This window comes from Balaenoptera musculus, chromosome 5, assembly GCF_009873245.2.
Source record: "Balaenoptera musculus isolate JJ_BM4_2016_0621 chromosome 5, mBalMus1.pri.v3, whole genome shotgun sequence".
NCBI classification, from domain to species: domain Eukaryota; kingdom Metazoa; phylum Chordata; class Mammalia; order Artiodactyla; family Balaenopteridae; genus Balaenoptera; species Balaenoptera musculus.
Genome location: NC_045789.1, coordinates 98,393,097 through 98,416,186, shown reverse-complemented (window position 1 = coordinate 98,416,186; position 23,090 = coordinate 98,393,097).

Below are 23,090 nucleotides of genomic sequence, written 5' to 3'. Positions count from 1 at the left end.
AAGTAATATAGTTGGTATAACCTCAGCAATCCAGAAACAAGCTGAGGATACATATAGAAAGAAAAACTGGCCTTAAAATTACAGTGACAATACATGTGACAAAACTCGTTAATTATTTGCTAAGGAGGCCCTTGGTCTCTCATTCATATTCTATTCACTTTTCCTTTACTATGATTTCTAACATGCTCTAATCTCAGTTGTACTAGGTAGCAGCTTATAAGTATAGTGACCAGCTGCATCTGATGTCCTAAGCTGAAGAGTTTCCCAGGATGTGGACTTTCAGTACTAAAACCAGGAAAGACCAGGGCAGACCAAAATCAGTCATTCTATTCTAAGCGAACCTCAAGAGTAACAGCAAGAGATACAGCAAGGATGGAGGCAGATGAAATGACAAGTTGAAAAGCACAAGCTGAAAACTGACTTACCAGAGAGAAATGCCCAAACAAGTAAAAGGACCAGACATGATAATTCTAAGCACAGCAATCTGGAGACATTCAGTGTAGGGGCAAATAGGCTTTCACTCTTCACACCCATGAAAACATTCTAAATTTTAACAGACCACAACATTTGAGATTGTTTTATTTCATAAAGTAGAGAAATATAAAATTCATTTGTAAGGTATCCATGCAAATATTTAACCAAGTTTAGCTGTTGTGTTGAAAGTATAGCTTTCAGTTGTTTGCAAAACTGTCTTTTATCCAAAAACACATCTGTTAGTGATGTTGGATAAATGAGCATTAGACTAATAAATGCTAGAGGCCACCAGCAATTAACCTGCTATCCCATGTTTTGGGGACAGTGGCAATTGTTTCAGGCTTCTACTAATTGGAACGCTAGAGGAATAGCTTATGAAATAATATCCTTGTAGTAAGAAAAGTTATAAAAAAAGATTTCTGCTCCTTCAAGAGCATCTTATTGACCACATTCGGTGTCATTTTCACTCAGCAGTAAAATTTGTTCTCCCAAATGATTTAAAAGTGAGAAATTCCATCAGGCAGAGAACTGGCACACATACCTTGTCAGTCAGAACATATATTTTGTAGACTCTAAAAATAGTGCAAAAGTCTAATTTTAGGCTTGTCCCATTTTAATTTTTTAAAATAAATCAAATTTTGTCAGAAACCTCTCTTTTAAGTTTCTTTAAAAGAAGTCTAAAATATTTGGAATAAAATATTTTCACCTCTATTAATAATTTTTATTTTATTAATGTCATATTTTAATAGCAATTTATTATTTAAAGTCACTTCAGATACATTACTTCAATCCCCATAATGTTATGATAGAAATGTTAACTTTCTTTTATAAATGTAGACAATTTTTCTTGGAAAGAGGGGTGAATCATTTAGTGAGTACTGAATTTTACAAGGCATTATTTTATTTAGTCCTTCTAATAACCTGATGAGTCAGGAATCACTAATGCCATTTATAAATGAGGAAACTGAGACTTAGGGATATTTGATTCTTGTTTTTTTTTTAAAATTCAAACCCCATATTTCCCCTGAACCTGTCTCTCCTTCCAAATAACACATCAGGAAACACTTAGCAAATCAGTGAAATTCAAACATAGATCTAGCACTCAACACAGAGTTCCTTTTGCTAAGCTAATAAAACTAACTTAGGTGTTAAATTATTTTTTTTTAACAATAATGAGTATGCATTGGCTTCCAAATTACAAAAGTAGACAAAAAATCATGAACTTGATCTTACACAGTGAACTTTATATCAAAAATGAATTGGTTTGGTAAATGGTCAGTTATCATGCAACAAGCACAGCTTACCAGAATAGCCTGGTCTCTCAAATATATTGAGATATATTTGTCAAATGGCCATTAGAGTTGTATTTTATTTGTTTTCTCTTATAATCATATACAATTATTTACTACACCCTCTTAACAAATATGTACTGAGTTTCAACTCTGTGCCAGGCTTATTCTGGAACTGAGTTTTGAATGTGAGCAAACCTAGTCCTGGACCCAGACCTCTCCCAGTTTAGATGGGGGTGGTTCCAAATTGCTGGTTCCTCCTGGCATTTATATTTGGAATCCCTGAGTTTAAAAGCTAACCACTCAAGCAACCCTAGCTAACCGGAGGAGGAGGTGACGGTCCACTGTAGGAGATGATCTACCCCCAGATTCAACAAGATTCAGCTAGAGACATTTCTATGTGAAACAGCAACAAAAATAAAAGAAAGAAGAAAAAAAAATAAAAAAATAAAAAAAATAAAAGAAAGAGATGGCGCTGGTGATAATTCTGTTGGGCACTTAATGTACCACTTCATGGTCACAAACCTGTGAGAGACATATTATTACCACCATGTTACAAGAGAGGGAGATTGCACAGATGGTAAGCATGGAAATAGGATTTGAATGACAAACATTGACGGGGGATTATTATAATGCAGTGGGATAACTTTTGAGATAGAGTTATACAGAGATTGTTGTGGGAACATAGGGTGCAGTAAATATAAAATTCAACAAAAGGCCTATTTTCAGCAGCCTTATACTTCCCATGGTAGAGACTAAATTTTGCCTACATAGGAGGTCAAATATGGAAATATGTCAGTGTGTAAATGAGCGTGGTCATCGTTAAACAATTAGATTGCTGATTCATAAAACCACCTGTTATAATGCAAACTTAACTGAAGTTTAAGTTGAGGACATCTGTCTGTAGTTTAATTGATAAATACTCCCAATCTGGGTTCAGTCTCAAGAGCCAAACTGGAAGCACATTAGACAATCATTACGCCGAGTCCATAAGCCTAGAGAACTGTGCTTTGTTGACTCTGAGTAATATCAAATATTGAGTTTTTTGTTAAAATCAAGTCAGTGCTAATAGTCCTACAAGTTTTGAATAATTCTGAAGGAACTGTTGAGTCTGGGAAGGCTCATTCTAACTATCGTAGACATTAGACACGCCCATAGGAGCCCGGACTGTGCAAACGAAATGCTAAGCTTTTTGTTTCCTTGGAGAGTGTGTTTTGTTAATAAAATGATCTTCCGGGGTAGGCCCTCAACCAAATCTGGCAAATGAATGATAGCTACTGCTTTTGTTGCTACTACACTGTTGTAGCCTTGCTAAATTCTTCTAGCACCTGAGCCTTCGTGCAGTACTCATGATTTGCTAAGTACTTTCCAACTGGTAAAGCACATAAAATCAGTAAGGATAGGCACTTGAATACGTGGTCAACCCTTGTATGGCCAATGCTTAGAACACAGAAGTCACTCAGTTAATGTCTGTTGTATAGATGGATCAGTGCCTCTTTCAGATTGATCTCCCTTGGAATTCTCCATGCTTTTGTGAAGGTGACCTGGAAATTATTTTTATTGTCTTGCAAATGTAAAAGCTGAAGTCAGGAGCCTCAAGTCAAGAGCTACTTCAGCTCTCAGAGCTTCAGCTCTGTATATTTTCCCCACATCATGTAGAAAGTGAGTGCAAAATGCAGACTTTTTCCAGGGCATGACGATCACCCTTGGATGAGGAACAACTTACATTTTTTTCATCTTCCAGTACATATTACTGCTCTATGCACATAATAGATACCCCATAAATGTTTGCTAAATGGATTGCCGTATGTTCTTGGCATGCATTTCCTTCAACTGATACATCTGAGCCAGCTGGAATTATTTTCCTTTCTTTTTTGAAATGTCCTTTTTTTTTTATACTAATTCTAGCAAGAGCACCAGCAGAGAACTGTAGTAATGCTCATTTCATGAATTCAGCTTAAAGGCTAGCACTTCTTTCAGATGATTTTAATCAGCACTATGTTTGTTCTTTTAAATGACAATTTTGTTTTCACAATTTAAGTGAAATCTCTTTCCACACTGAACGTAATATTGGATGAAACAACCTCGAAGGGATGGGGAAAAAAGAATTTTGTGGAACTCAGGTTGATCACTTTACATTGATTATTTTAATGGGTTTTTCATACTAGCTCTGACATTTAGGCTTTGTTAGGACCATTTTATAGAAGAAAAATGTGACATTAAATGTCTTTTTCAGAGTAGTTGGTGAAATTGGTGAAAAAGCTATTTGGGCTCAATTTGGCTTATAGGTTCTTTGCATCATGTTTGTACCCATCCTAGAAATGGCATTGTGTTTAAAAAGGAAAAAAAGGGAGGGGGGCATAAAAAGGATTTGCCTTGATCTTGGGGATTTGCTATGTGCTGGGTATTCTGCTAGGTGCTGGTGGTGCATCAGTGAACAGAACAGAAAGGCTGTGCTCTTTAAACTAAATCATGGAGGAGATGGGCTTAAAATCTAGGGCTGGGGATAGAAGGTGTTTAAGCAAACACATAAATAAACACGTCATTATCCTTGGGCTGATTGCTATGAAGGAAATTACTGGAATGCAAGCATAGAAAACATCAGTGGGAACTTGCTTAGACAGAGAACCCATTTTCATAGCCCTGTACACAACTTTGAGCAAGCAAAATGTTCGGTTTAAACATTGTATTCACTCTCTGGTCACTGGTCATACTTTAAGAAAATTATCTAGATTGCCTCATCGTAAAGGCAGTATTCATCTTTTATGGACATTTTGAGGGTTAGATAATTTTAGTTGTGAAAATCCTACAAATGTGGATACACATTAAGCTTTGAATATAAATAATTAAAGTGTTCATACATACATGCATTTAATAAATATTTATTGCACACTTACTAGGTCCAGAAACTAGGCAAAGTGCTCAAAACACAAAGATGAGTAAGTCACAATCTCTGCTCTTAGAAATTCACTCACTAGAGGATGAATAAAAACCCATCATTGGAAAATTGTTACATGTGACAAATAAAATATGATAAGCACAGAAGAGGAACATCTAATCCAGCAAGTCTGCAAGGATGATATGACATTCCTCCAAGGTGGCAAACACATTCCTAGTAGAGGAAACAGCACAGACAAAAAGATGGAGTTGGGCACAGGATGTGTTTCTGGAAGGTGAAGTGTGGGCTAGAACTGAGCCTGGACAAATTGAAAAGGGATGGATAAAGGATGACTCTGGGTGCTTCACTATTATCATATTTCAGCTCCCCCTAGAAGAAAGAGGTTTGACATATCATGGCTGTTTCAGAAATTAGAAAAATATTTAAATAAGGAAACAAAAACAAACAAAAAATAGCTATGGATTCCAAGAAGATAGGACTGAATATTTTGGATTAAAGAGTAAATAACTGGGAGTGAGGTCAGGGGAGGTGAGGAAAAAGAAGCACAGAAGTTAAAGAATGATGATTTTATAGTGAAGAAAGGAGTAAGGCTGGGAAATAGAGAAATGCATGGTCAAGGGAGAGGTTTGTCTTTATTTCATCAAGATAAATGATGATTAAGGATAAAAAAGCCAAGAAAGTAAGAGTGATGCCAGAATACAGGTAAAGGGATTAGCAATAATAATAATAATAATAATAGTAATAAAGTCAACATGGATGTAGTACTTAGTATGCGGCACTTAGTGTGAGAATCTCTTGTAAGCATATTATACTGACTTGCACATATAATTTCACAATATACCTATACGGTATGTATCATTATTATCCCCATTTTACAGAAGAAAATACTAAGGCACGGAAAAGGTAAAATAATGTTCCTAAGATTACTGAGCTAATAAGTGCTGTAAATTGTACTCAAGCCCACCACTAAATTTTACAAAATTAAATAGGGGAAATATGCCTGAGTTGGTAGTTTGTGATATTGTCATGATACCTCACTACATATAATTTTTCTTCATGACCTCTAGGTGCCCAAGTGACATAGTTTAGATTTAATTGACAAGAGTGTATTGAAAGCAAAATTTGAATTACTGAAGTATAACAATTGCTACTTTTTCCTGGTAAAATGAAACAAAATGATAGAAGATTTTATATGCACTTGAAGTTTTTTCCTATCTAATATATGGCATTTATCAATATCAGAAATGAAAGGGAAATCACTATAGTTCCTTCAACATTAAAATGATAATAAAGGAATATAATGAAGAAAGTGATACCAGTTAATTAAGCATTAGTGAAGTGATAAGTTCTTTGAAAGATACAAATTACCATAACATTTAAGAAATAGAAAATCTGAATATCCTTATTACTATTAAAAATATTGAATTTATAACATTAAAATTTCCCATAAAGAAAACTTTAATCCCAGATAGCTTCACAGGTGAATTCTTTACAAACTTTTCACAAAATAGAAGAAAAATAATACTTTCCAACTCAGTTTATGATGCCATAATTAACTTGGTACCAATACCTGGAAAACCATAATACCAAAGAAAACTACAGTCTTATACCCCTCATTAACCTAGACTCAGACTTCTGGACATGTATCCAAAGGAACTAAAATCAGGACCTCAAAGAGATATCTGCACCCCAAGGTTCACTGCAGCTTTATTTGTAATAGCCAAACTATGGAAATAAGCTAAATGTCCATTGACAGGTGAATGGATAAAGAAAATGTGGTGTATACATACAATGGAATAGTATTCAGTCTTTAAAAAAAGAAAGAGATTCTGCTACTTGTCACAGCATGGATGAACCTGAAGGACATTATATATATTGAATGAAATAAGCCAGGCAGAGGAAGACAATCACTGCATGATCTCAATTATATGTGGAATCTAAAATACTCAAACTCATAGAAGCAGGGGGTAGAATAGTGATTGCCAGGGGCCAGGGGGAAGGGGGAATGGAGTTACATTCATCAAAGAATGCAAAGTTTCAGTTATGCAAAATGAATGAGTTCTGGAGATCTAATGCATAGCATGGTAACTATAGTTAACAATGCTGTATTGTATACTTGAAATTTGCTAAGATGGTAGATCTTAAATTTTCTCATCACAAAAAAAAGAAAAAAAAGGAAAGAAAAGAAAAAAATAACTATGTGAGGTGATGGATAAGTTAATTAGCTTGATTGTGGTAATCATTTCACAACAATTATGTGTATATCAAACATCAAGTTGTATAACAAATATATAAATAATTTTTATTTCTCACTTATACTTCAATAAAGCTGTTACAAAACACATATAACAAAAATATTAGGAAATAAATCCAGCAACATATAAAAACATAATAACACATAATCAAGTTTGGTTTATCCTGTGAATGCAAGGTTGGTTTAACATTTCAAAAAATCACTTTAATTCACAATATTAATTGAATAAAGGAGAAAATCAACATGATCATCTAAGTTGATGCAAAAGAAAACCATTGGATAAAATTCCACATCCTATATGATTGAAAAGAAAAAAAAAATCAGCTAATTTTAATCAGAAATAAAAAGGTACTTCTTTAATCTGATGAATGACATTTACCAGAAAACCTCTAGTAAACATTATAAGTAACATTGAAATACTGAATCCTATCCCCACCCAAGGTCAATAGCAAAGCAATATGTCCACTCTCATCATTTTACTTAAACACTGTATTTGGGGAAAATAAATCTCTCACAATTTGGAAAGGAAAAGGCTAAATAGTTGTTATTTGAAGAAGACATACCATATATGTAGAAAATCTAAAGGAATCTGCAACAGTTACTAGAAATGATAAGTGATTTTAGCAATGTCACCTAATATAGTTAATAATGCTTTAATAGTAATGATTAATTTTGGTTTTTATATACAGGCAATGAAAACTTCAAATTTAAAATAAAAATGCAGTATTATTTAATATAGTATAAAAAATATGAAACTAAAAAAATATATGTAAGTCTATGTAGTGAAAAAAATTAGAAAAATTGAAGTCCTAAAACATGGACAGAAATACAGATTCCAGAAATAACATATTTGTATGTAAATAGATAGGTAGTTAGATAGATAGATAGCTATCTGTATATATGGATACATATATATATATATATATATATATAAATATAAATACACACATATATATGTGTGTATATATATATATAAATTGATTTTTGACAAAAATACCGAATAGAAATATCAATAATGATTGGGAGTCTTTTCAACACACAGTGCTGGAACAACTAAATATCTGTATGTGGCAGGGGAAAACACACCTGACATATAAACTAACCTCAATAAATACTAGTTTACTAGTTTTTTTCCTCATTTTTCCTGTCATGTACAATTGGTAGGATAATACCAGTTCAACTGATCCATCTAACTTACATAGTAGCAGGCAGGATGTGGTTAAGCAGAAATGTCTTGAATTACAGTTGTGGGTCAGTGAGGAAATGAAGATGGTTGTTTATGATATGAATACTGGAAATACCATTGTAATGCCCTTTTTTTTTTAATTTAGAAAGGAAAGACATTGATCCGCTTTTATCTTGGAATACAAGCAAGAAAAATGTCTTTGTAGCAAAACAATTTTAAAGTGCCCCTCTCTCTATTGACGTGAACAGAGAATGTTTAGTGCACCAGAGAGAAGACTCTCATGGAAGACAGTACAAAGGCAGTGGCGGGAGTCGGTCTTTGGACCAGAGGGACGGCTTGTGGAAACAGTCATTTTGACTTGGCAGAAAAGCAAACAAACAACATACTACAACACATGTTGAAACAAGAGAAATTCTTCCCCAGAAATAAAAATTCAAGTCTTAAGGACTGATTTTGAGCAAACACATAAAGAATAAATAAAACTTTTATTTGGTAAGTAATGTATGAGAGTGCATGTGTGGATAAGGTGTGCCAGGCCACTAGAGGTAAAAAAGGTAGCATGAAACACTCTGAGGATCAATCTAAAAAATAAAACATAAGAATGATTTTGTTATTGCTATTATGGCATCTGATACATGTCTTTTTCAAACTCTTTTTCAACATGAATGATGTATACATATGACTGTGTCTCTGAGCCCGAGTTTCCTCATTAGTACAAGAAATCCATTAAATTAAAGCATTTACTTAGCTAATTCCAGCTTTACCAGTCTCTATGGCATCTCCCTTTCCCTCCAAAAGAATCGACTGTCTGCTTTGGGGAACCTCAACTCAATCTCTAAAGTGCCCTTGCCAGTGAAATGCTGTATTGGCCCCTTTTCACCTAAAAAAAAAAAAAAATGTTAGCTTTGTATGGAAAAATGTTTACAGTCTGTGGGGTGATGATCAGGAGAGGAGATTTTATAACTTCTCTTACAGAGCTCTTCGTGGTTGCCATAGCTACCTATTTAAAATACCCTTTAAAAAGACGTCTGCCAGATGTTTCCCATGATTCCAGCTCTCCTAAGAAAAGAATGAAATCAGGTGAGCCAGATGCTAACCCCATCTAATTTGCTGAGATATAAATCAATCCCAGTAACGATATTAGATGAAGGGGGAAAGAGTGTTTTTATAGACTGCAGAGAAGTAACAGTGGAGGAAATAACTTGAAATGGACTGAGGATTATTGGTGGTCCTTGGAGACTTGGAAGTGAAATATGAGTTCCTTGAAACCTCTCTTTGGTCTTTAGTCTTCTTTAAAGTGCTCTATGATTCGCTGGAAATCCCACTTCTTTTTTTACCACGACTATTAATAATACTACTTTAGGAGGTTTTGAGGCTTTTAGATGTGTATATAAATGTCAGTTACTGCTGTTCACATGGGAGTACTGAAGATCTCAGATACTATTGAAATTGGTCACTGACCAATAACTACACCTGTTCATCCAAAATGTCATTCATTGCTTTATGTACCTGTATGTATCTTTGTGCATCAGTGAACCATCCTGGGGAGTGAAATGCTCTGGTTACAATAGATAACCAGGTAGGTAGTAGTTTACTTCAGACCATATCAACAAGTTCTCCCACATTCTTTTCAGTTTCTCCTATACTCACTTGGTTTCTTCTGCCTTTAAAACTAATCAGATCTCTCCCCTTTTGGAAGGTGTAGTAATAACATTTCACTAGTAGAAGTACCTTTCAGGATTTTATTCTCAAAGAAAATAGCACTGCTCCTCTACTTCTATTTGCATGTGTGTTGTAAAATCAGGTTAACAGACTATTTGTTATTAACCTCAATGGACAAAGTCACAGAAAGGCACCTTACAGAGAAAAGTAGTAAGGGAAGGATAGCCTCTTATCTCTGTTTCAGTGATGACCTTGGGAGTAAATGTGTGTATATAAGCCATAAACTTCCAAATGGAGAACCAAAACAGTAAAGTGTGGTCCAGAGGTAACCATTCCAACTGAGCTGCAGGCAAATATCAAGCACAGTCTAGGAATCAAGGTCAGAGGCAAGAATTGAAGCCAAATCAGATCCTAGGTGTCAGGGTATAAGGAACAAAGAACCCAGTGCAGAAGATATCAGAGTTGGTATCATGGATGAGAGTCAAGGTTCAAATGTGGCAAAGAAAAAAAAGTAAGAATCAGGACTAGAGCAGCCAGTGAGACTGTCTAGCCACCAATGAGACATGGTCTAACTTAATTCAGGAAAAGATCTCCTGTTGGCAAGACATTTCCTTAAAAGTTCAGGCACCCAGATTCTTGGAGAAGCAGCATACCATCTCCCAAAGGTGCTGCCTTGTGAGGTCTCTTACAGTGCTTGCTTTTGGAGTCCCTACCTTCCCCTCAGGAGGGTGTTTCCCTGACTCATGACTCAGTTACCAACAGCTTGTCTTAACTAGTTATTTTACAAAAGTGAGTAGACACCACTACATAGTTGCTACCTTACTTACTGATAAAATTGCACTCGTATGTGCAAATGGTTCAACAGTTCACATGTCAGGATGTTTTGAAGATGTTTCTAAGCCGACATTTTTTTTAAATAGCTATAGAAACAAAAAAATTCTATACTACATAGAAATGGTTATAGACACATACAATTTCTATATATAGAAAACACAATTTTGCCATCTTTGCTCTTACCCAAATAATTTCTGGTAATACAGATACCTTCACATTCCTCACAGCTGCTTCAACATGCCTTCAAGTAGTGCTTAAGATCTTCTTCTATGTCAGTTCTGTTCTTTGTCTTTATAGGATACACTCAAAAACATTGTCCTTAGATGGGACTCCTGGGTCCCTCATCTCTCACATTGAAGTGAGACAGGATGTCTTCCCTCTCTAGGAATTACAGAGATTTTAGTGAGATTTCATTTTTACCACCTCTTCTTCCCAGATCTAAAGTCTCCAGAATGTGAGCATGGTGGAGAGCAGAAGATAGATGGGAGTAGATAAGAATCATGGACTCCCCATCCTTCTTTGTTCATTCACCTCTTTCCATTGACCCTACCTATGCATTCCATCTCCCTTTCCTCTTAGGATAAATTCTTTCTGTGGGGTTCTTAAACCCTCTCAATACATACAGATTCTTATTAGTGACCCTCCATCAAGCCCAGAGATGCCTGAATCCTAGAATAAATAGATTTTTATGGCAAGGCACTATTGAACACTATGGCAAATAGATCATTGGTGTTCTCAGGTTTTGAGGTAGACACTTGGATCTGAACACACTTTAAGAGTTCAAAGGCTGAAGCACCAGAGTTTGGCTTCCAAAATGCACTTAGAGTCTTTAACTCTCAACCTTTTTATGCACAGAGCAAGCAACAACAGACTCTCCTGAGACTGTCTGGAACACAGGTGTTTTTCCTAAGCCCTCCTTCCCTCTCCATAAACCAGGGAAGCCTTTAAAATCTCTCTCAACTCTGTCATGACATTTTGCCTGAAAGCCATCAAGAAACATCAAGTATCACCTTATATATTCCATGAACACTTAGTTCTCACTTTTCTTTTGTTGAATTTTCAGTTATCTCTCTCTCTCTCTATCTATCTATCTATCTACTTATCATCTATTTGAGGTGGGAAACCCAAACATGAATTCCAGCACTCATAGTGCAGCCTGAGACAAATTGAACCATTAGGTATTGAGTTCCTGCCATGCACATGTATTGTTTGATTCTTATAACTCTCTGAGATGAATACTACTATCCTCATTTTGTCATAAGGAAACAGAAGCTCAGAAAGATTAAACAACTTGTCTAAGGTCACATAGCTCTCAAGAGGCAGGGGCCGATTTTGAACTCAGGTTTGCCTCCAAAGATGATACTCTTTCCATTACTCACCCTACCACTCACCTCTTTGAGCCTCCTTTTTTTCTTTTCTTGGTGCCAACAATACTAACCTCATGAGACATCTGTGTAGATTAACTGTGAAATATAAATGTGCCTGACACAATGTCTTGGGTACATTGGGGGTCTAAAATATTATTTTCACTTGACTCCATCCTTTTGTTTTTGGGAATTTCTCATTCCTTTTCAGCGGAAACTACTCCAACGGGGTCTGAATGGAGTTAATCCACTAGAAGGGCTTAGTACACCATGAGACAAGAGAAAGGAATTCTTTCCTGGAACACTCAGGGGGACAATGAAGGTGAGCAGACAAGAAGGTAGGATTCCAAATTAAGAACTAACGAGAAGAGAAGTTAATGAATGAGACTGGAAAATATGAGCAAAATAGGAGAAAACCCAAGAGAACAAAATATTAGAAAGGCCAAGGAAGAAAAGACTTTCAAGGAGATGTTAAGTCATATCAAAGTAATATGTCATAAGTGATTATAATAGCTAAGCTCATGTAACTCTTTATGTGTCAATACTATTCTGTGTTATAGACATATTTTCATCACATTGTTCACAACAGTGCTCCAGGTAGATCCTACTGTCATTTCCATTTTATAGAACAGGGATCTAAGATACGGAGAGTTTAGTACCCAAAGTCACTATATTAGTTTTCTGTGCTGCATAACAATATTTCTACAATTTAGCAGCTCAAACAAAACAAATATATATTATGTCACAGTTTTCGTGGGTCAGGAATCCAGCCACAGATTAGTTGAGCTATTTGCTTAGAGTTTCACAAGGCTGCAATCAAGGCTTTCCTGGGCTGTGTTCTCACCTGGAGGCTCAAATGGGGAAGACTCTGCTTTCTGAGCTCACTCAGTTCTTTGCTGGTTGTTGGCTGGAGGTTTCATGCAATTCTTAGAGGACACCCACATTTCCTTGTCATGTGAGTTTCCTCAACAGGACCATTTGCTTCATCAAGCCTGCAAGTAGAATCTCTAGACTGAGTCTACTAGCAAGACAGAGTCTTATATAATGTAATGCAATCATGGGAGTGACGACCCATAATCTTTGCCACATTTCATTGAGTAGAAGAAGCCACAAGTTCCAGCCACACCCAAGGGGAGTAGACTGTACAAATGCATAGACGTCAGGAAACAAAGATCACTGGGGGGTCGTTTAAGGTCTGTCCATCACAATCACCCAGCTATTTTGTGTCAAAAAGGCAGTTTGATTTCAGAGACTCCTCTTAAGCACTTTGCCATTGAGTTTGGCAACATGGATATCAACAGAGACTCTAAAGAGAGCAGTTTTACAGGAATGATTAGTGAAACCCAATTGCTAGGGCAACACACACGTTTCATTCTTATATCCTCGTTTCTTTTGTTCCTTCCTTTGTTTTGTTTTCTTCTTTCCACTTCACTTCTCTTCCTCCTTTCTCTGCTTTTTCTTCCTCTTCCTTTTCCTCTTCCCCTTCTTTTTCCTCTCTTAAATAATATCAATTGCTGTTATATTCAATCACATATCTCATTTATTCAAAGATTTATTTGCACCAGGTGCTAAGCCAGATGTTTAGGATATAGTTCTGAATTAGACGCACTTTTACTGCCTCCCTAGAGCTTACCTTCTTTCTATTTTGAAAGCTATTCCAGTTGACCCTCAGCAAAGATGTGAAGTGAGCACAGTTCATCCCTCTTATCACTGGCCCTTTCTATTCTGGGTCCTTCTTGGGAGGAAGTAGAATATAACTGGAAATCCATGGTGACTGTGAAGTCAAGATGACCTGGGTTTGAAACTGACTGGTAACCAGGGCACATTTATAAACCTTGCAGATGAAAGTCTTAACTTTTCAGAAAGTGTGGAGAATTCAAACAGGCAGTACATATAATGCATTTACTGTAAGACGTGCTCGTCTCTAATAATATGTTCTAATTTATAAAATAATGGCTTCTGCCCCTACACAAAGTACTTCTTTCACCCATGTACTTTCACCAAAAAATACACATACAGAGGAAAAAGAAAAACCTGATAAACAGACAAATTTGATTTTCTATTTCTCTGATTAGTTCTTGGGGCTCATCTCATAAATAGAATCAATACAGGCCAGCAAAAATTAGTCACATTTGTTAAATTACTGTATGAACAAAAGAATGGATAAATGAGTGAATGAATAAATGAATGAATAATTGAATAAATCAATGAAAGAGGAGTGACTGCTAAATAAGCAAATGAATCAATCAACTACCTACCTCCTAAGAAAAAGCTAGTGTTGGTCAAAGATAATAAACTCATTTTTGAAAAGGAATATGTTTCTTTTGTAGTTTCCCACTCTGCTCTCTTCCACTTATACCATCCATGGCAAAGTAAAGAAGCAGATGTAGGAGTCTTACTGAAACAATGATGAGAGTCCTGGTGATGTTAGGGCCCAGAAATTTCCCTGGTCTGACAGAGATAATTGGAGCCAAAGAAGAGACTCCCTGGGTTTCAGACAATCTCCAGCTAAGACAGCATTTGTTAAAGGGTAATGGGAGTCTTGATCCAAAGCCAGATGTTTACCAACTAGACAGCCAGGGAAGGGGCAGCGGTGCTAGCATTCAGTGGGTTAGAGACAAAAGTGTAGCTTGTAAATGAGGGCTACCACTTGCTGAGTTCATACTATGAGCCAGGGATTCTACCTTCTTCAAACCTAGCAACACACCACACAGGAAAAGGGCCACAGTCCCTCAAATGAAGCTCCTGGGGCCTGCAGGCTTTTGAGATTCAAAACTTTATGGCTGTACAAAGGTAGCACAATATAAATGTTGTATATTATATAACATCTCCAGCATAATCACATTGTTATTTCTGCATCTTACATTGTGAATATGGAGACTAAGTGTGATAAGTGATGACTTCAATAACTGCATGTCAATTTAGGAAGTTTGTGCTGCCAAAAAGAGTTTTTGCTCCAAACTTATGAAAAAAATATCTTTCAGATCTCAGTGATTTTTAGATTTCAGAATTGCGGAGCGTGATCGTGGACTTAAATTTCAATTGCCATTTTATACATGAAGAAACTTGACACCCAGAGATGTGTAATGATTCACCAACATGCACAAGCTGAGAAGCATGGCAGCTAGGGAGGGTCTGGGGACCAGAGGAAAGGGACGTTTGGGCCTTACTGGTTCTAGTGCTTGTTGAACCTATCTTTTCCATTTTATGTATAAGGAACTGTGGACATAGGGCCTCTCCATGACACAGGCTTTGCCCAATTTTTGAGGGTTCTGGGATATTGAAGAATGAAGAAGGGCTTCCCTGGTGGCGCAGTGGTTGAGAATCTGCCTGCCAAAGCAGGGGACACAGGTTCGAGCCCTGGTCTGGGAAGATCCCTCATGCCGTGGAACGACTAGGCCCGTGAGCCACAATTGCTGAGCCTGCACGTCTGGAGCCTGTGCTCCGCAACGGGGGAGGCCGCGATGGTGAGAGGCCCGCGCATCGTGATGAGGAGTGGCCCCCGCTTGCTGCAACTGGAGAAAACCCTTGCGCAGAAACGAAGACCTAACACAGCCAAAAATAAATAATAAACAAATTTTAAAAAAAAAAAGATGAAGAAATTTCAAGACTAGATTATGAAAACTACACACATAAACACAGAAATACACACCCAGAGCAATCTCCATTTGTAGGTAATATTTTAAAAATCTAAATTTAAGATCTTTTGTGAACATACAGGGTGAAATGGTCCTCTCAGCCCCATTTTCCAGAATCCCAACCTTTATGGAAATGGCTCCCATTGCTAAGCATGATATATCAGATCTCCATCTTCAAGAGGACAGAATCAGTGTAACTCATCATATCTTAACAGCCATGGGATCAAGAGAATTGATGATTGATTAAGTGTTGTGTGAATTATGAAACATAATATGCACATGTACATCATTATTAATAAACAACTCTAACCTCCACATCCATCATTTCAGCTGTAAGATTCTCTGAATTAGATTGTTCTGCCCTTTTTGAGTCTGTATGCTATGGAAGGTTGTATATAGGGATATCTAATACTGTCAACTCAGCAATGTTATTTACCCACATATTAGATCTCACATAAAGCAATTGGCACATGATTATATTAAATTTTTGATTAAACAAAAAGCAGTGCCTAGTCCCTTGATTATGGTGGCTGGTCATTACAAGCCCTCTTTTTTCTATGCTACCAAAATTCACAGTATTTTTTTTATTCTTTATTTCAATCGTGATGACCACAAATGCAGGGACATTTATTTATCCCATTGGCCATCATAATTTCTGACACATAACTTATGAAACATTAATTTAACAACTAATAAGTACCTACTATGTCTTTGACACTGTGACAAGCACTAAGAGTGCTGCAGCTAACTAGACAATGTCCCCACATAATGGAGATTTTAGTCTAGTGCAAGAAGCAGGTAATGAGCAAGGGATCACTAAATAAGTATTTAGCTTACAAATGTGTAAGTACGATAACAAACATGAAATGTCCTCTGAGATTATGTAAAAGGATCACATCAGGGAAGGATGTGATCTGAGACTAAGATGAAGTGGTTGTCATGCAGTGGAATGTGGTGAGGCTATCTCACAAAGAGGTAACAGCACCTTAAGACCCTGAGGTGGAGAGGAGCTTGGCATATTCCAGAAACTGACAGAAGGTCAGTGAAGTGGGAGTGTGCACAGTGAGTGAAGGTGTAGGTGGTGTGAAATGATGCTGAAAAAGAGGCTGAGGCAGAATCCCACAGGACCTCCCAGGCCCTATTTTGATGCACTGGCATTGCCCATGAAGCCAGTGGTTCTACTCTTGGAATCTTCATCCTACTTAGAAGTCACCAGTTTTCCCAAGCTGTGTGATAGACACACTCTGTGTCAGGCACTGTTCTAGGAGCTATGCATCTAGTTCAGTTAAGACATGACCCCTGCCTCCAAGTATCCTACAGTCTAAAGGGAAAGCAGATGAGTAAAGAAATCAATCATTTCAATGTGAACTGTGTTTCCCAGGTGCCTTCTGGCATTATCCCCACCTCTTATTGACACTAGGTGCTTTCCTCTACTTTTCCAAATCTCTCTGGTTCCCCATGCCCACCTATGGAAGCCCCTGTCAGATCTCACAGTCTTTCATGCTGAAAAATAATCACTCAAATTTTCCATCCCAACATCCATTAAACTAAGCCGGAAAGCTGTTTTAAACCAATTCCTGATGCCATATAGAATGTGGAATAGTGTTTAGGACCAAATCTTTCAGTATCCACTGGAGAGCTTTGTAAAAATGCCTAGGAATTCAAATGTACTACCCCTGACAGGTAGACTAGAATTTGGTGAGGTTGGCCCAGGAACGGAGAGTGGGATTCATTTAAAGAGGGGCTAACGAGGAATATGAGGCCCCTCACTAGTGAGATTCAGTGTTAAGTTTCACTATAAATATGACCTATTTGAATTTAAATCCCAACTCTGTACATATATCCTAGTTGACCTTAGCAGTCGCAACATATTTTGAAAGTCAGTCTTCTAATCTGTAAAATTAAATATACCACTTTCACATGTTGTTGCAGGACTGAAATTATATAATGTAACAAAAATGCTCACTATAGTCCCAGCTGTTGCCATTAATCCTTCCCAGGAATAGCTGCCACAGTGAACCAAGTGGTAGGTTTGGAATGCAGAAAATAGCCAAGTTATCCTATGATGTGTTATGGTACATGTACTTCTCTTAAGACTTTTCTTACATTGTAGTATAGTTGTTTGCCACAAGTCTTTTTCCCATCCTAAGCTTAAAACTCACTGGGGACAGGGAGTGGAAAATTTTGTATCTACCTGTATATCCTGTTTAAAAGATGAAAACAAACAATCAAAAACATCAGGCCTAGCATTGGAAGAACTTAATATTTTTCAGTCCAGGGAGCTTAAAGTTCTAGCAGTAAAAAAGCAAGCTTTTATTTATGAATTTGTTTGTTTAATTATTTATTTACCTATTTATAAGCAGATGTTATTTATTGAAATTTTAAAGACAGTAAAATGAGAAGAATGCACCCTCCTCCCTTGAAAGATTTCCATCCTCTATACTCTCAGGGCTCAGCACAGGCAAGCTTACCCCCTAGATCCCCCAGAGAGCAGCATTCCAGAGTGGGAGTTGGGTGGGGAAGAGGAATACTCTATGCCAAGTGGGAGAGCAGGGACAGGAGGGGAGATGTGCACCCTCACCTCTTGGCTTGATTCTTCTCTCCTGTGACCTGATCATGTCCTCAGACCCTGGGGTGGGCTGGCAGACAGGGCTTATGCAACAGTGAGTGGGCCTTTGCCCCTTGCAAAAAGCCTTGTGAGCAAGACTAAGAACTAAGGCTACATCCTGCTGAGATGGTGAGCCATTGAGGACTTTAGAATAATCATAGCCAAGTTTAATTTTGAAAAGGTGATTCTAAACTCACCAGAGAAAAATGGACCTGGCATCAAAGAATCCAGTTAGGTGGCTGTGGTGACAATCCAGAGGAGATATGACAAGACCTAAACCAGGGCAGTGGCAGGAGAGATGTAGAGAAGAGGGCAGATTGGAGAAGGATCCAGGAGGATTTCGCCACTTCAATCACTCAACCAATTTATTTCGGTTATTTACTGTGTACTAGGCAGGCTACGTAGAAAATTCCTAGCCCTGCCTTCCAGCAGCTCAATTATTTTAGAGAGAGTCAAAAGGTTGTCAGATATTTTCTCATCTATGAAATGAGAAGAAATGCACTTTATGTGAAAGTGTTTTGGGAGAATCAAAGGAAATACTATTTATGATAGTACTCTTTAAAATTAAATTACTATTTATCTATAACTATTCTTAGAAACAATAATAATGCCAGGCATTATTTGCACTTATTAATTCATTTAACCCTTACAATAGCCCTATGAGGTAGGTTCTAGTATTAACTCCATTTTATAGTAGAGGAAGCCAAAGAATTGCTTTTATTGGATTACACCAGCTGGCCTGCCTAATTACCATGAAAAGTCTTCTTACTCTTAGAAAACAGTCTTAGATAGCGGATAAGAAGAACAGAGCTAATACCATAGTACGTACTGGTTGGTATTTTCCTAGATTTTGGTGGCACATGCTGCATGATTATAGGTGAACAGGACTGGATCAACAGGCACTGCCCTGCCTTGATCTGATCTGACTAATCCAACTTGATGAACTAAATAGGTGGTTGGATATATGAAAGTGTGGAAAGTGTGGTAGAATGATTGAAGAATAGAGAGATTCATCTCGACACTTGACTTTTAAGGTGAACCCACTTGAGTCCATATAATACACGTGTGATAGTCCTTAAAGAGACACCAAAACACTCATGAGTGTTTGAAGACAGCCACCAGTATCTGGATGCATTTCCTGTGGGACTTCATCATTATCATTCTGTATTCTTTCCTTTGGAATAAGTGTTTAGTTCAGCCTCTGGATTTTAAAGTTGGCTTTCCTTGCTTAGACCATCTTGACCATTCCTCATTCAGAACTTTGCAGCCAAGCCCCAATCTAGCAGCCAGTCTAGTAGCTTAGCCTGTCTAAGTAACCTCCAGGAAAAGGGGAATTCACACTAAATGAGTGGAAAGATGGATGGATGGACATATTAGCAAATGGACCTTCTGAATTATGAGATTAGTGACGACTGTTGGACCCAGAAATGTATTCCTTGTTCTTCAACAAATTGTATTTTTGTTTTCAGTTTCTACAGCTTGTCTTGGCAGAGCAATTTTTTAACAGATTAACTCTAATTGACTGTCTTGTTTATTTTAAGGCATTGCCACATCCATGCCCAGAGCAAAAATTATATAATGTTTCACTAGGGTAACTCGGAGTTCAGCAATTAATGACACAAGCAGCGAGTCATGAGATTTTCCAGTCTCTATAGGGTTGCCTGTTTGTATAACTTTGACCTTGGAAGCTTTTTATGAGATACCAGATTTCATACTTCATTGTGTCCCTGCCCTCAAAATTAACTAATATTCTTTTTTTTTTTTTCTCTCAGCTGTAGAAGATTCTGTTCTATTTTATTTGGATTCAAAGTATCCTTTCTTTAAGGGTTGTTTTGATTCACACACCCACCATCTGGATTTTTTGTTCTTTTCAACTTTTTTTAAGGACTATCCATATTTTCTCCAGTTCTATTATGGAGCCAACTGCTTAAGAGTGGGAATCAGACCATGAATCAAGGGAAAGCCACAGTTTCTAGGAAGACTGAAGGACCTAGCATGACTCTGTGAGACCCTCCAGATCCCAAGCTCAATTGAATTTATCTGCTTTATATGTATTATACCTCCAAATAAGATCTAATCTACCAGAGTGCTGGTATGGTGTAGTTGAAAGTCTCAACTTTGTTATGAAAAACTAGAAACTTATGAGATAACCCTCAATTTATTCATTTTAATGTCTTCCTTTCTTTCTTCTTTCTTTTTTTCTTCTTTCTTGTCTTTCTCTTTCCCTTTCTTTTCTTAAACACGCACTTATATCATCTGCTTGCTATGTGCTGGACCCTGTGTTTGCATGAGGAAGAAAACCACATATTTCGCATGATGGATTCTATAAACTTAAAGTGTGAGATGTTAATAGTGCTGTATTAGGGTTCAAACCTTTCCAGAAATAGTAGGTAAGTTTCTTTGTGTATGTTGAGATCTGCTAAATAAGTACCAAAGATTGCAATAGAGTTGAAAGGAAGAGGGGTCCTGGTAAAGGGTTTAGCAAAAGCAGAAATCCCATGGACAGAATAGGACAGCTAGTGAGTCTGGGGAACTGAGGCTGAGGGAATATAGTAAGAGACGGGTCCTGAGAGGTGGGTCCCGGGCAGACAAGGCAGTGCATATGCCATCCTAAAGAGGGGAAGAGGTAACTCTGAAATGACCACTTTGGTATTTTGAAAATAGCATTCTGGCTACATAGCAAAGAGCAGGTTGGAGAAAGGCACAAGTAGATGTGAGTGGACCAGTGGCATCAGACCAAGGGTAAGATTATGATAGCTTCAACTTGGATAAGGTGACACAGATGGAGAGAAATAAACCTATTCAGCACAACATTAGAAGGAAAATTCCTTCTCTAAACTCCTCGTCCAGGCTAACTTCTGTTCTTTTGGAAGGCCTCTCCCATTCGTTGAGAAAAACAGTGGATTTTCACATTCATATCATCTTGCCCAACCTTATGGCTGGGTTGGGCTTTATAAAGTTTTCCAGTTTATGTGTTTATTTGTAAGAAGGAAACACATGAACAGTGGTAAATAAAGCCATTACAACTGGCCTTTATGTATCAAGCAGGGTGGGGTGAATGTGTTCCGTCAATATTGAAGAAATGATTCTTGAGGAACACCTAATGTTAGGCTCTGGGAAGTTCAGAAATGAATAAGCCACTCTCCTCGTTTGTACCTGAGGAATTCCTAGATTAGTGGAAAAGGACAAGTAAATAGATAATAACAGTTTAAATTGGTAGATGGTGATAATATGTGGTGAAAAATTATCAAAAGCATGTACCAGATGCAGAAAAGGTCTCAGAGAGGAATTGGATAATTCTGATGATAAGGAAGAAGAGTAGTAGGGTCACAGGTTACACAGAAAGATAGAGCAGCAGCTTCCTACTAAATCTAAACACATCATTACCAGGCAGAGTGAGGGTTAGTGGGCTGAATATCACAAAGGAAATTAAAGCAGTTCTGAAATTCTCTGGAGGCACATGGCTTTGAGTGTGCCATGATCTCCCTCATTTGATAGAGAAAATGGTCCCTCAGTTATCCTAAAGACATGTTTTTAGAAATATGTAATCATTTAAAATCCTTCTTTTTTAAAAATTATAAGTCTTGGATGCTCCTGGTATTTGCATCGGGATTGAGGAAAGGGAAAGGTTGGGATATGAAACAGTGGCAACAAATGATTCTGCCAAATCCCATGGTGGGTGGGAGGCATGGAAAAGGAGGCCAGAACTGGAATAACCCTACAAAATTTTCCTGAATTTTGATAAGGAGGCAGGTCCTTTGTAGCTCAGCATTGGACCAGTCATTTGATAAATGATGTGCTAGGAAGAGTCTATGACCTTGAGGTGGATTTCTTCATCCATCATCATCTCTTGAGGGAGACTCAAAGACAACCTATGAGCTGTTAACACTTCTTTTGCTTTAGGAGAATGAGTGTTTCAGTCTTGGATGGGAGTAGGGGTCTGGTAGCTTTGCACAACCCCCATTGCAATTCTTAGCCTATTACAGCAAAGTGTGAGGGGAATCCAGATATATACTTTAGCCTGTGATTATGCATCAGGTGATCTGGTATAAGTTCTACACTGAAAGGCAATGCCACAATGCTGGCTAGAATAGCCCTGGAGCTGTGGTTATGGCCACATTTTCCTGGTGTTTGATTACAGGAGCTAAAATTGCTATTCCCAAGCATCTCCTGGGTCCTTTACTCTGTAGTCACAACTAGAAACAATAACTGAATAATCTGAAGCAGAGTTCAGTGAGAAGGCAGAATGCAGTGTGCCTTGGGGAAGGGGCTTAGCTCCATGAAATCATTCAATGACCCAGACTCCTTCCATCTTGTGGCTCCATCCTCTTCAAAATCCTCAGAGCTTGCTTTCTTTCTTCTTTCTTTCTTTCTTTCTTTCTTTCTTTCTTTCTTTCTTTCTTTCTTTTTTTTCTTTCTCTAGTGGAAGGGAGCAGATGCTTTTAAGGGACAGGCCTGGACATGGCTCCAATCACTTCTGCTTACATTGGTCATAAATTGGTTTCCTGGGTTCACCTGAGCTGAGTAAGAGCATCTGGAAAATGTCTTCTAGCTCTTTGCCCAGGAATGAAAAGAGAACACGAAAAGTTGTACTCACTAGTGTTCTCTACAACTCAGTGGAAAGACTTTAGGCAGACCTTGGTTCAAATACCAGTGTGATATCATGCAACCAACTGTGTAAATTTTCTGAACTTCGTTTATCTCATCTGTAAAATGATGACTCTCCCACCTTCCTCAATGGCTTGTTGGAACATTTAAAGGAGGTGAATAAAACTTCACAGAAAGTGTTTTCCTTTCTCTTTTTTTTTAAGATCTCTCTCTATATATGGACTTGCTTGTTTTCAGAGCTACCCCACTAGGTGTGACATTTGGTAGCATAACG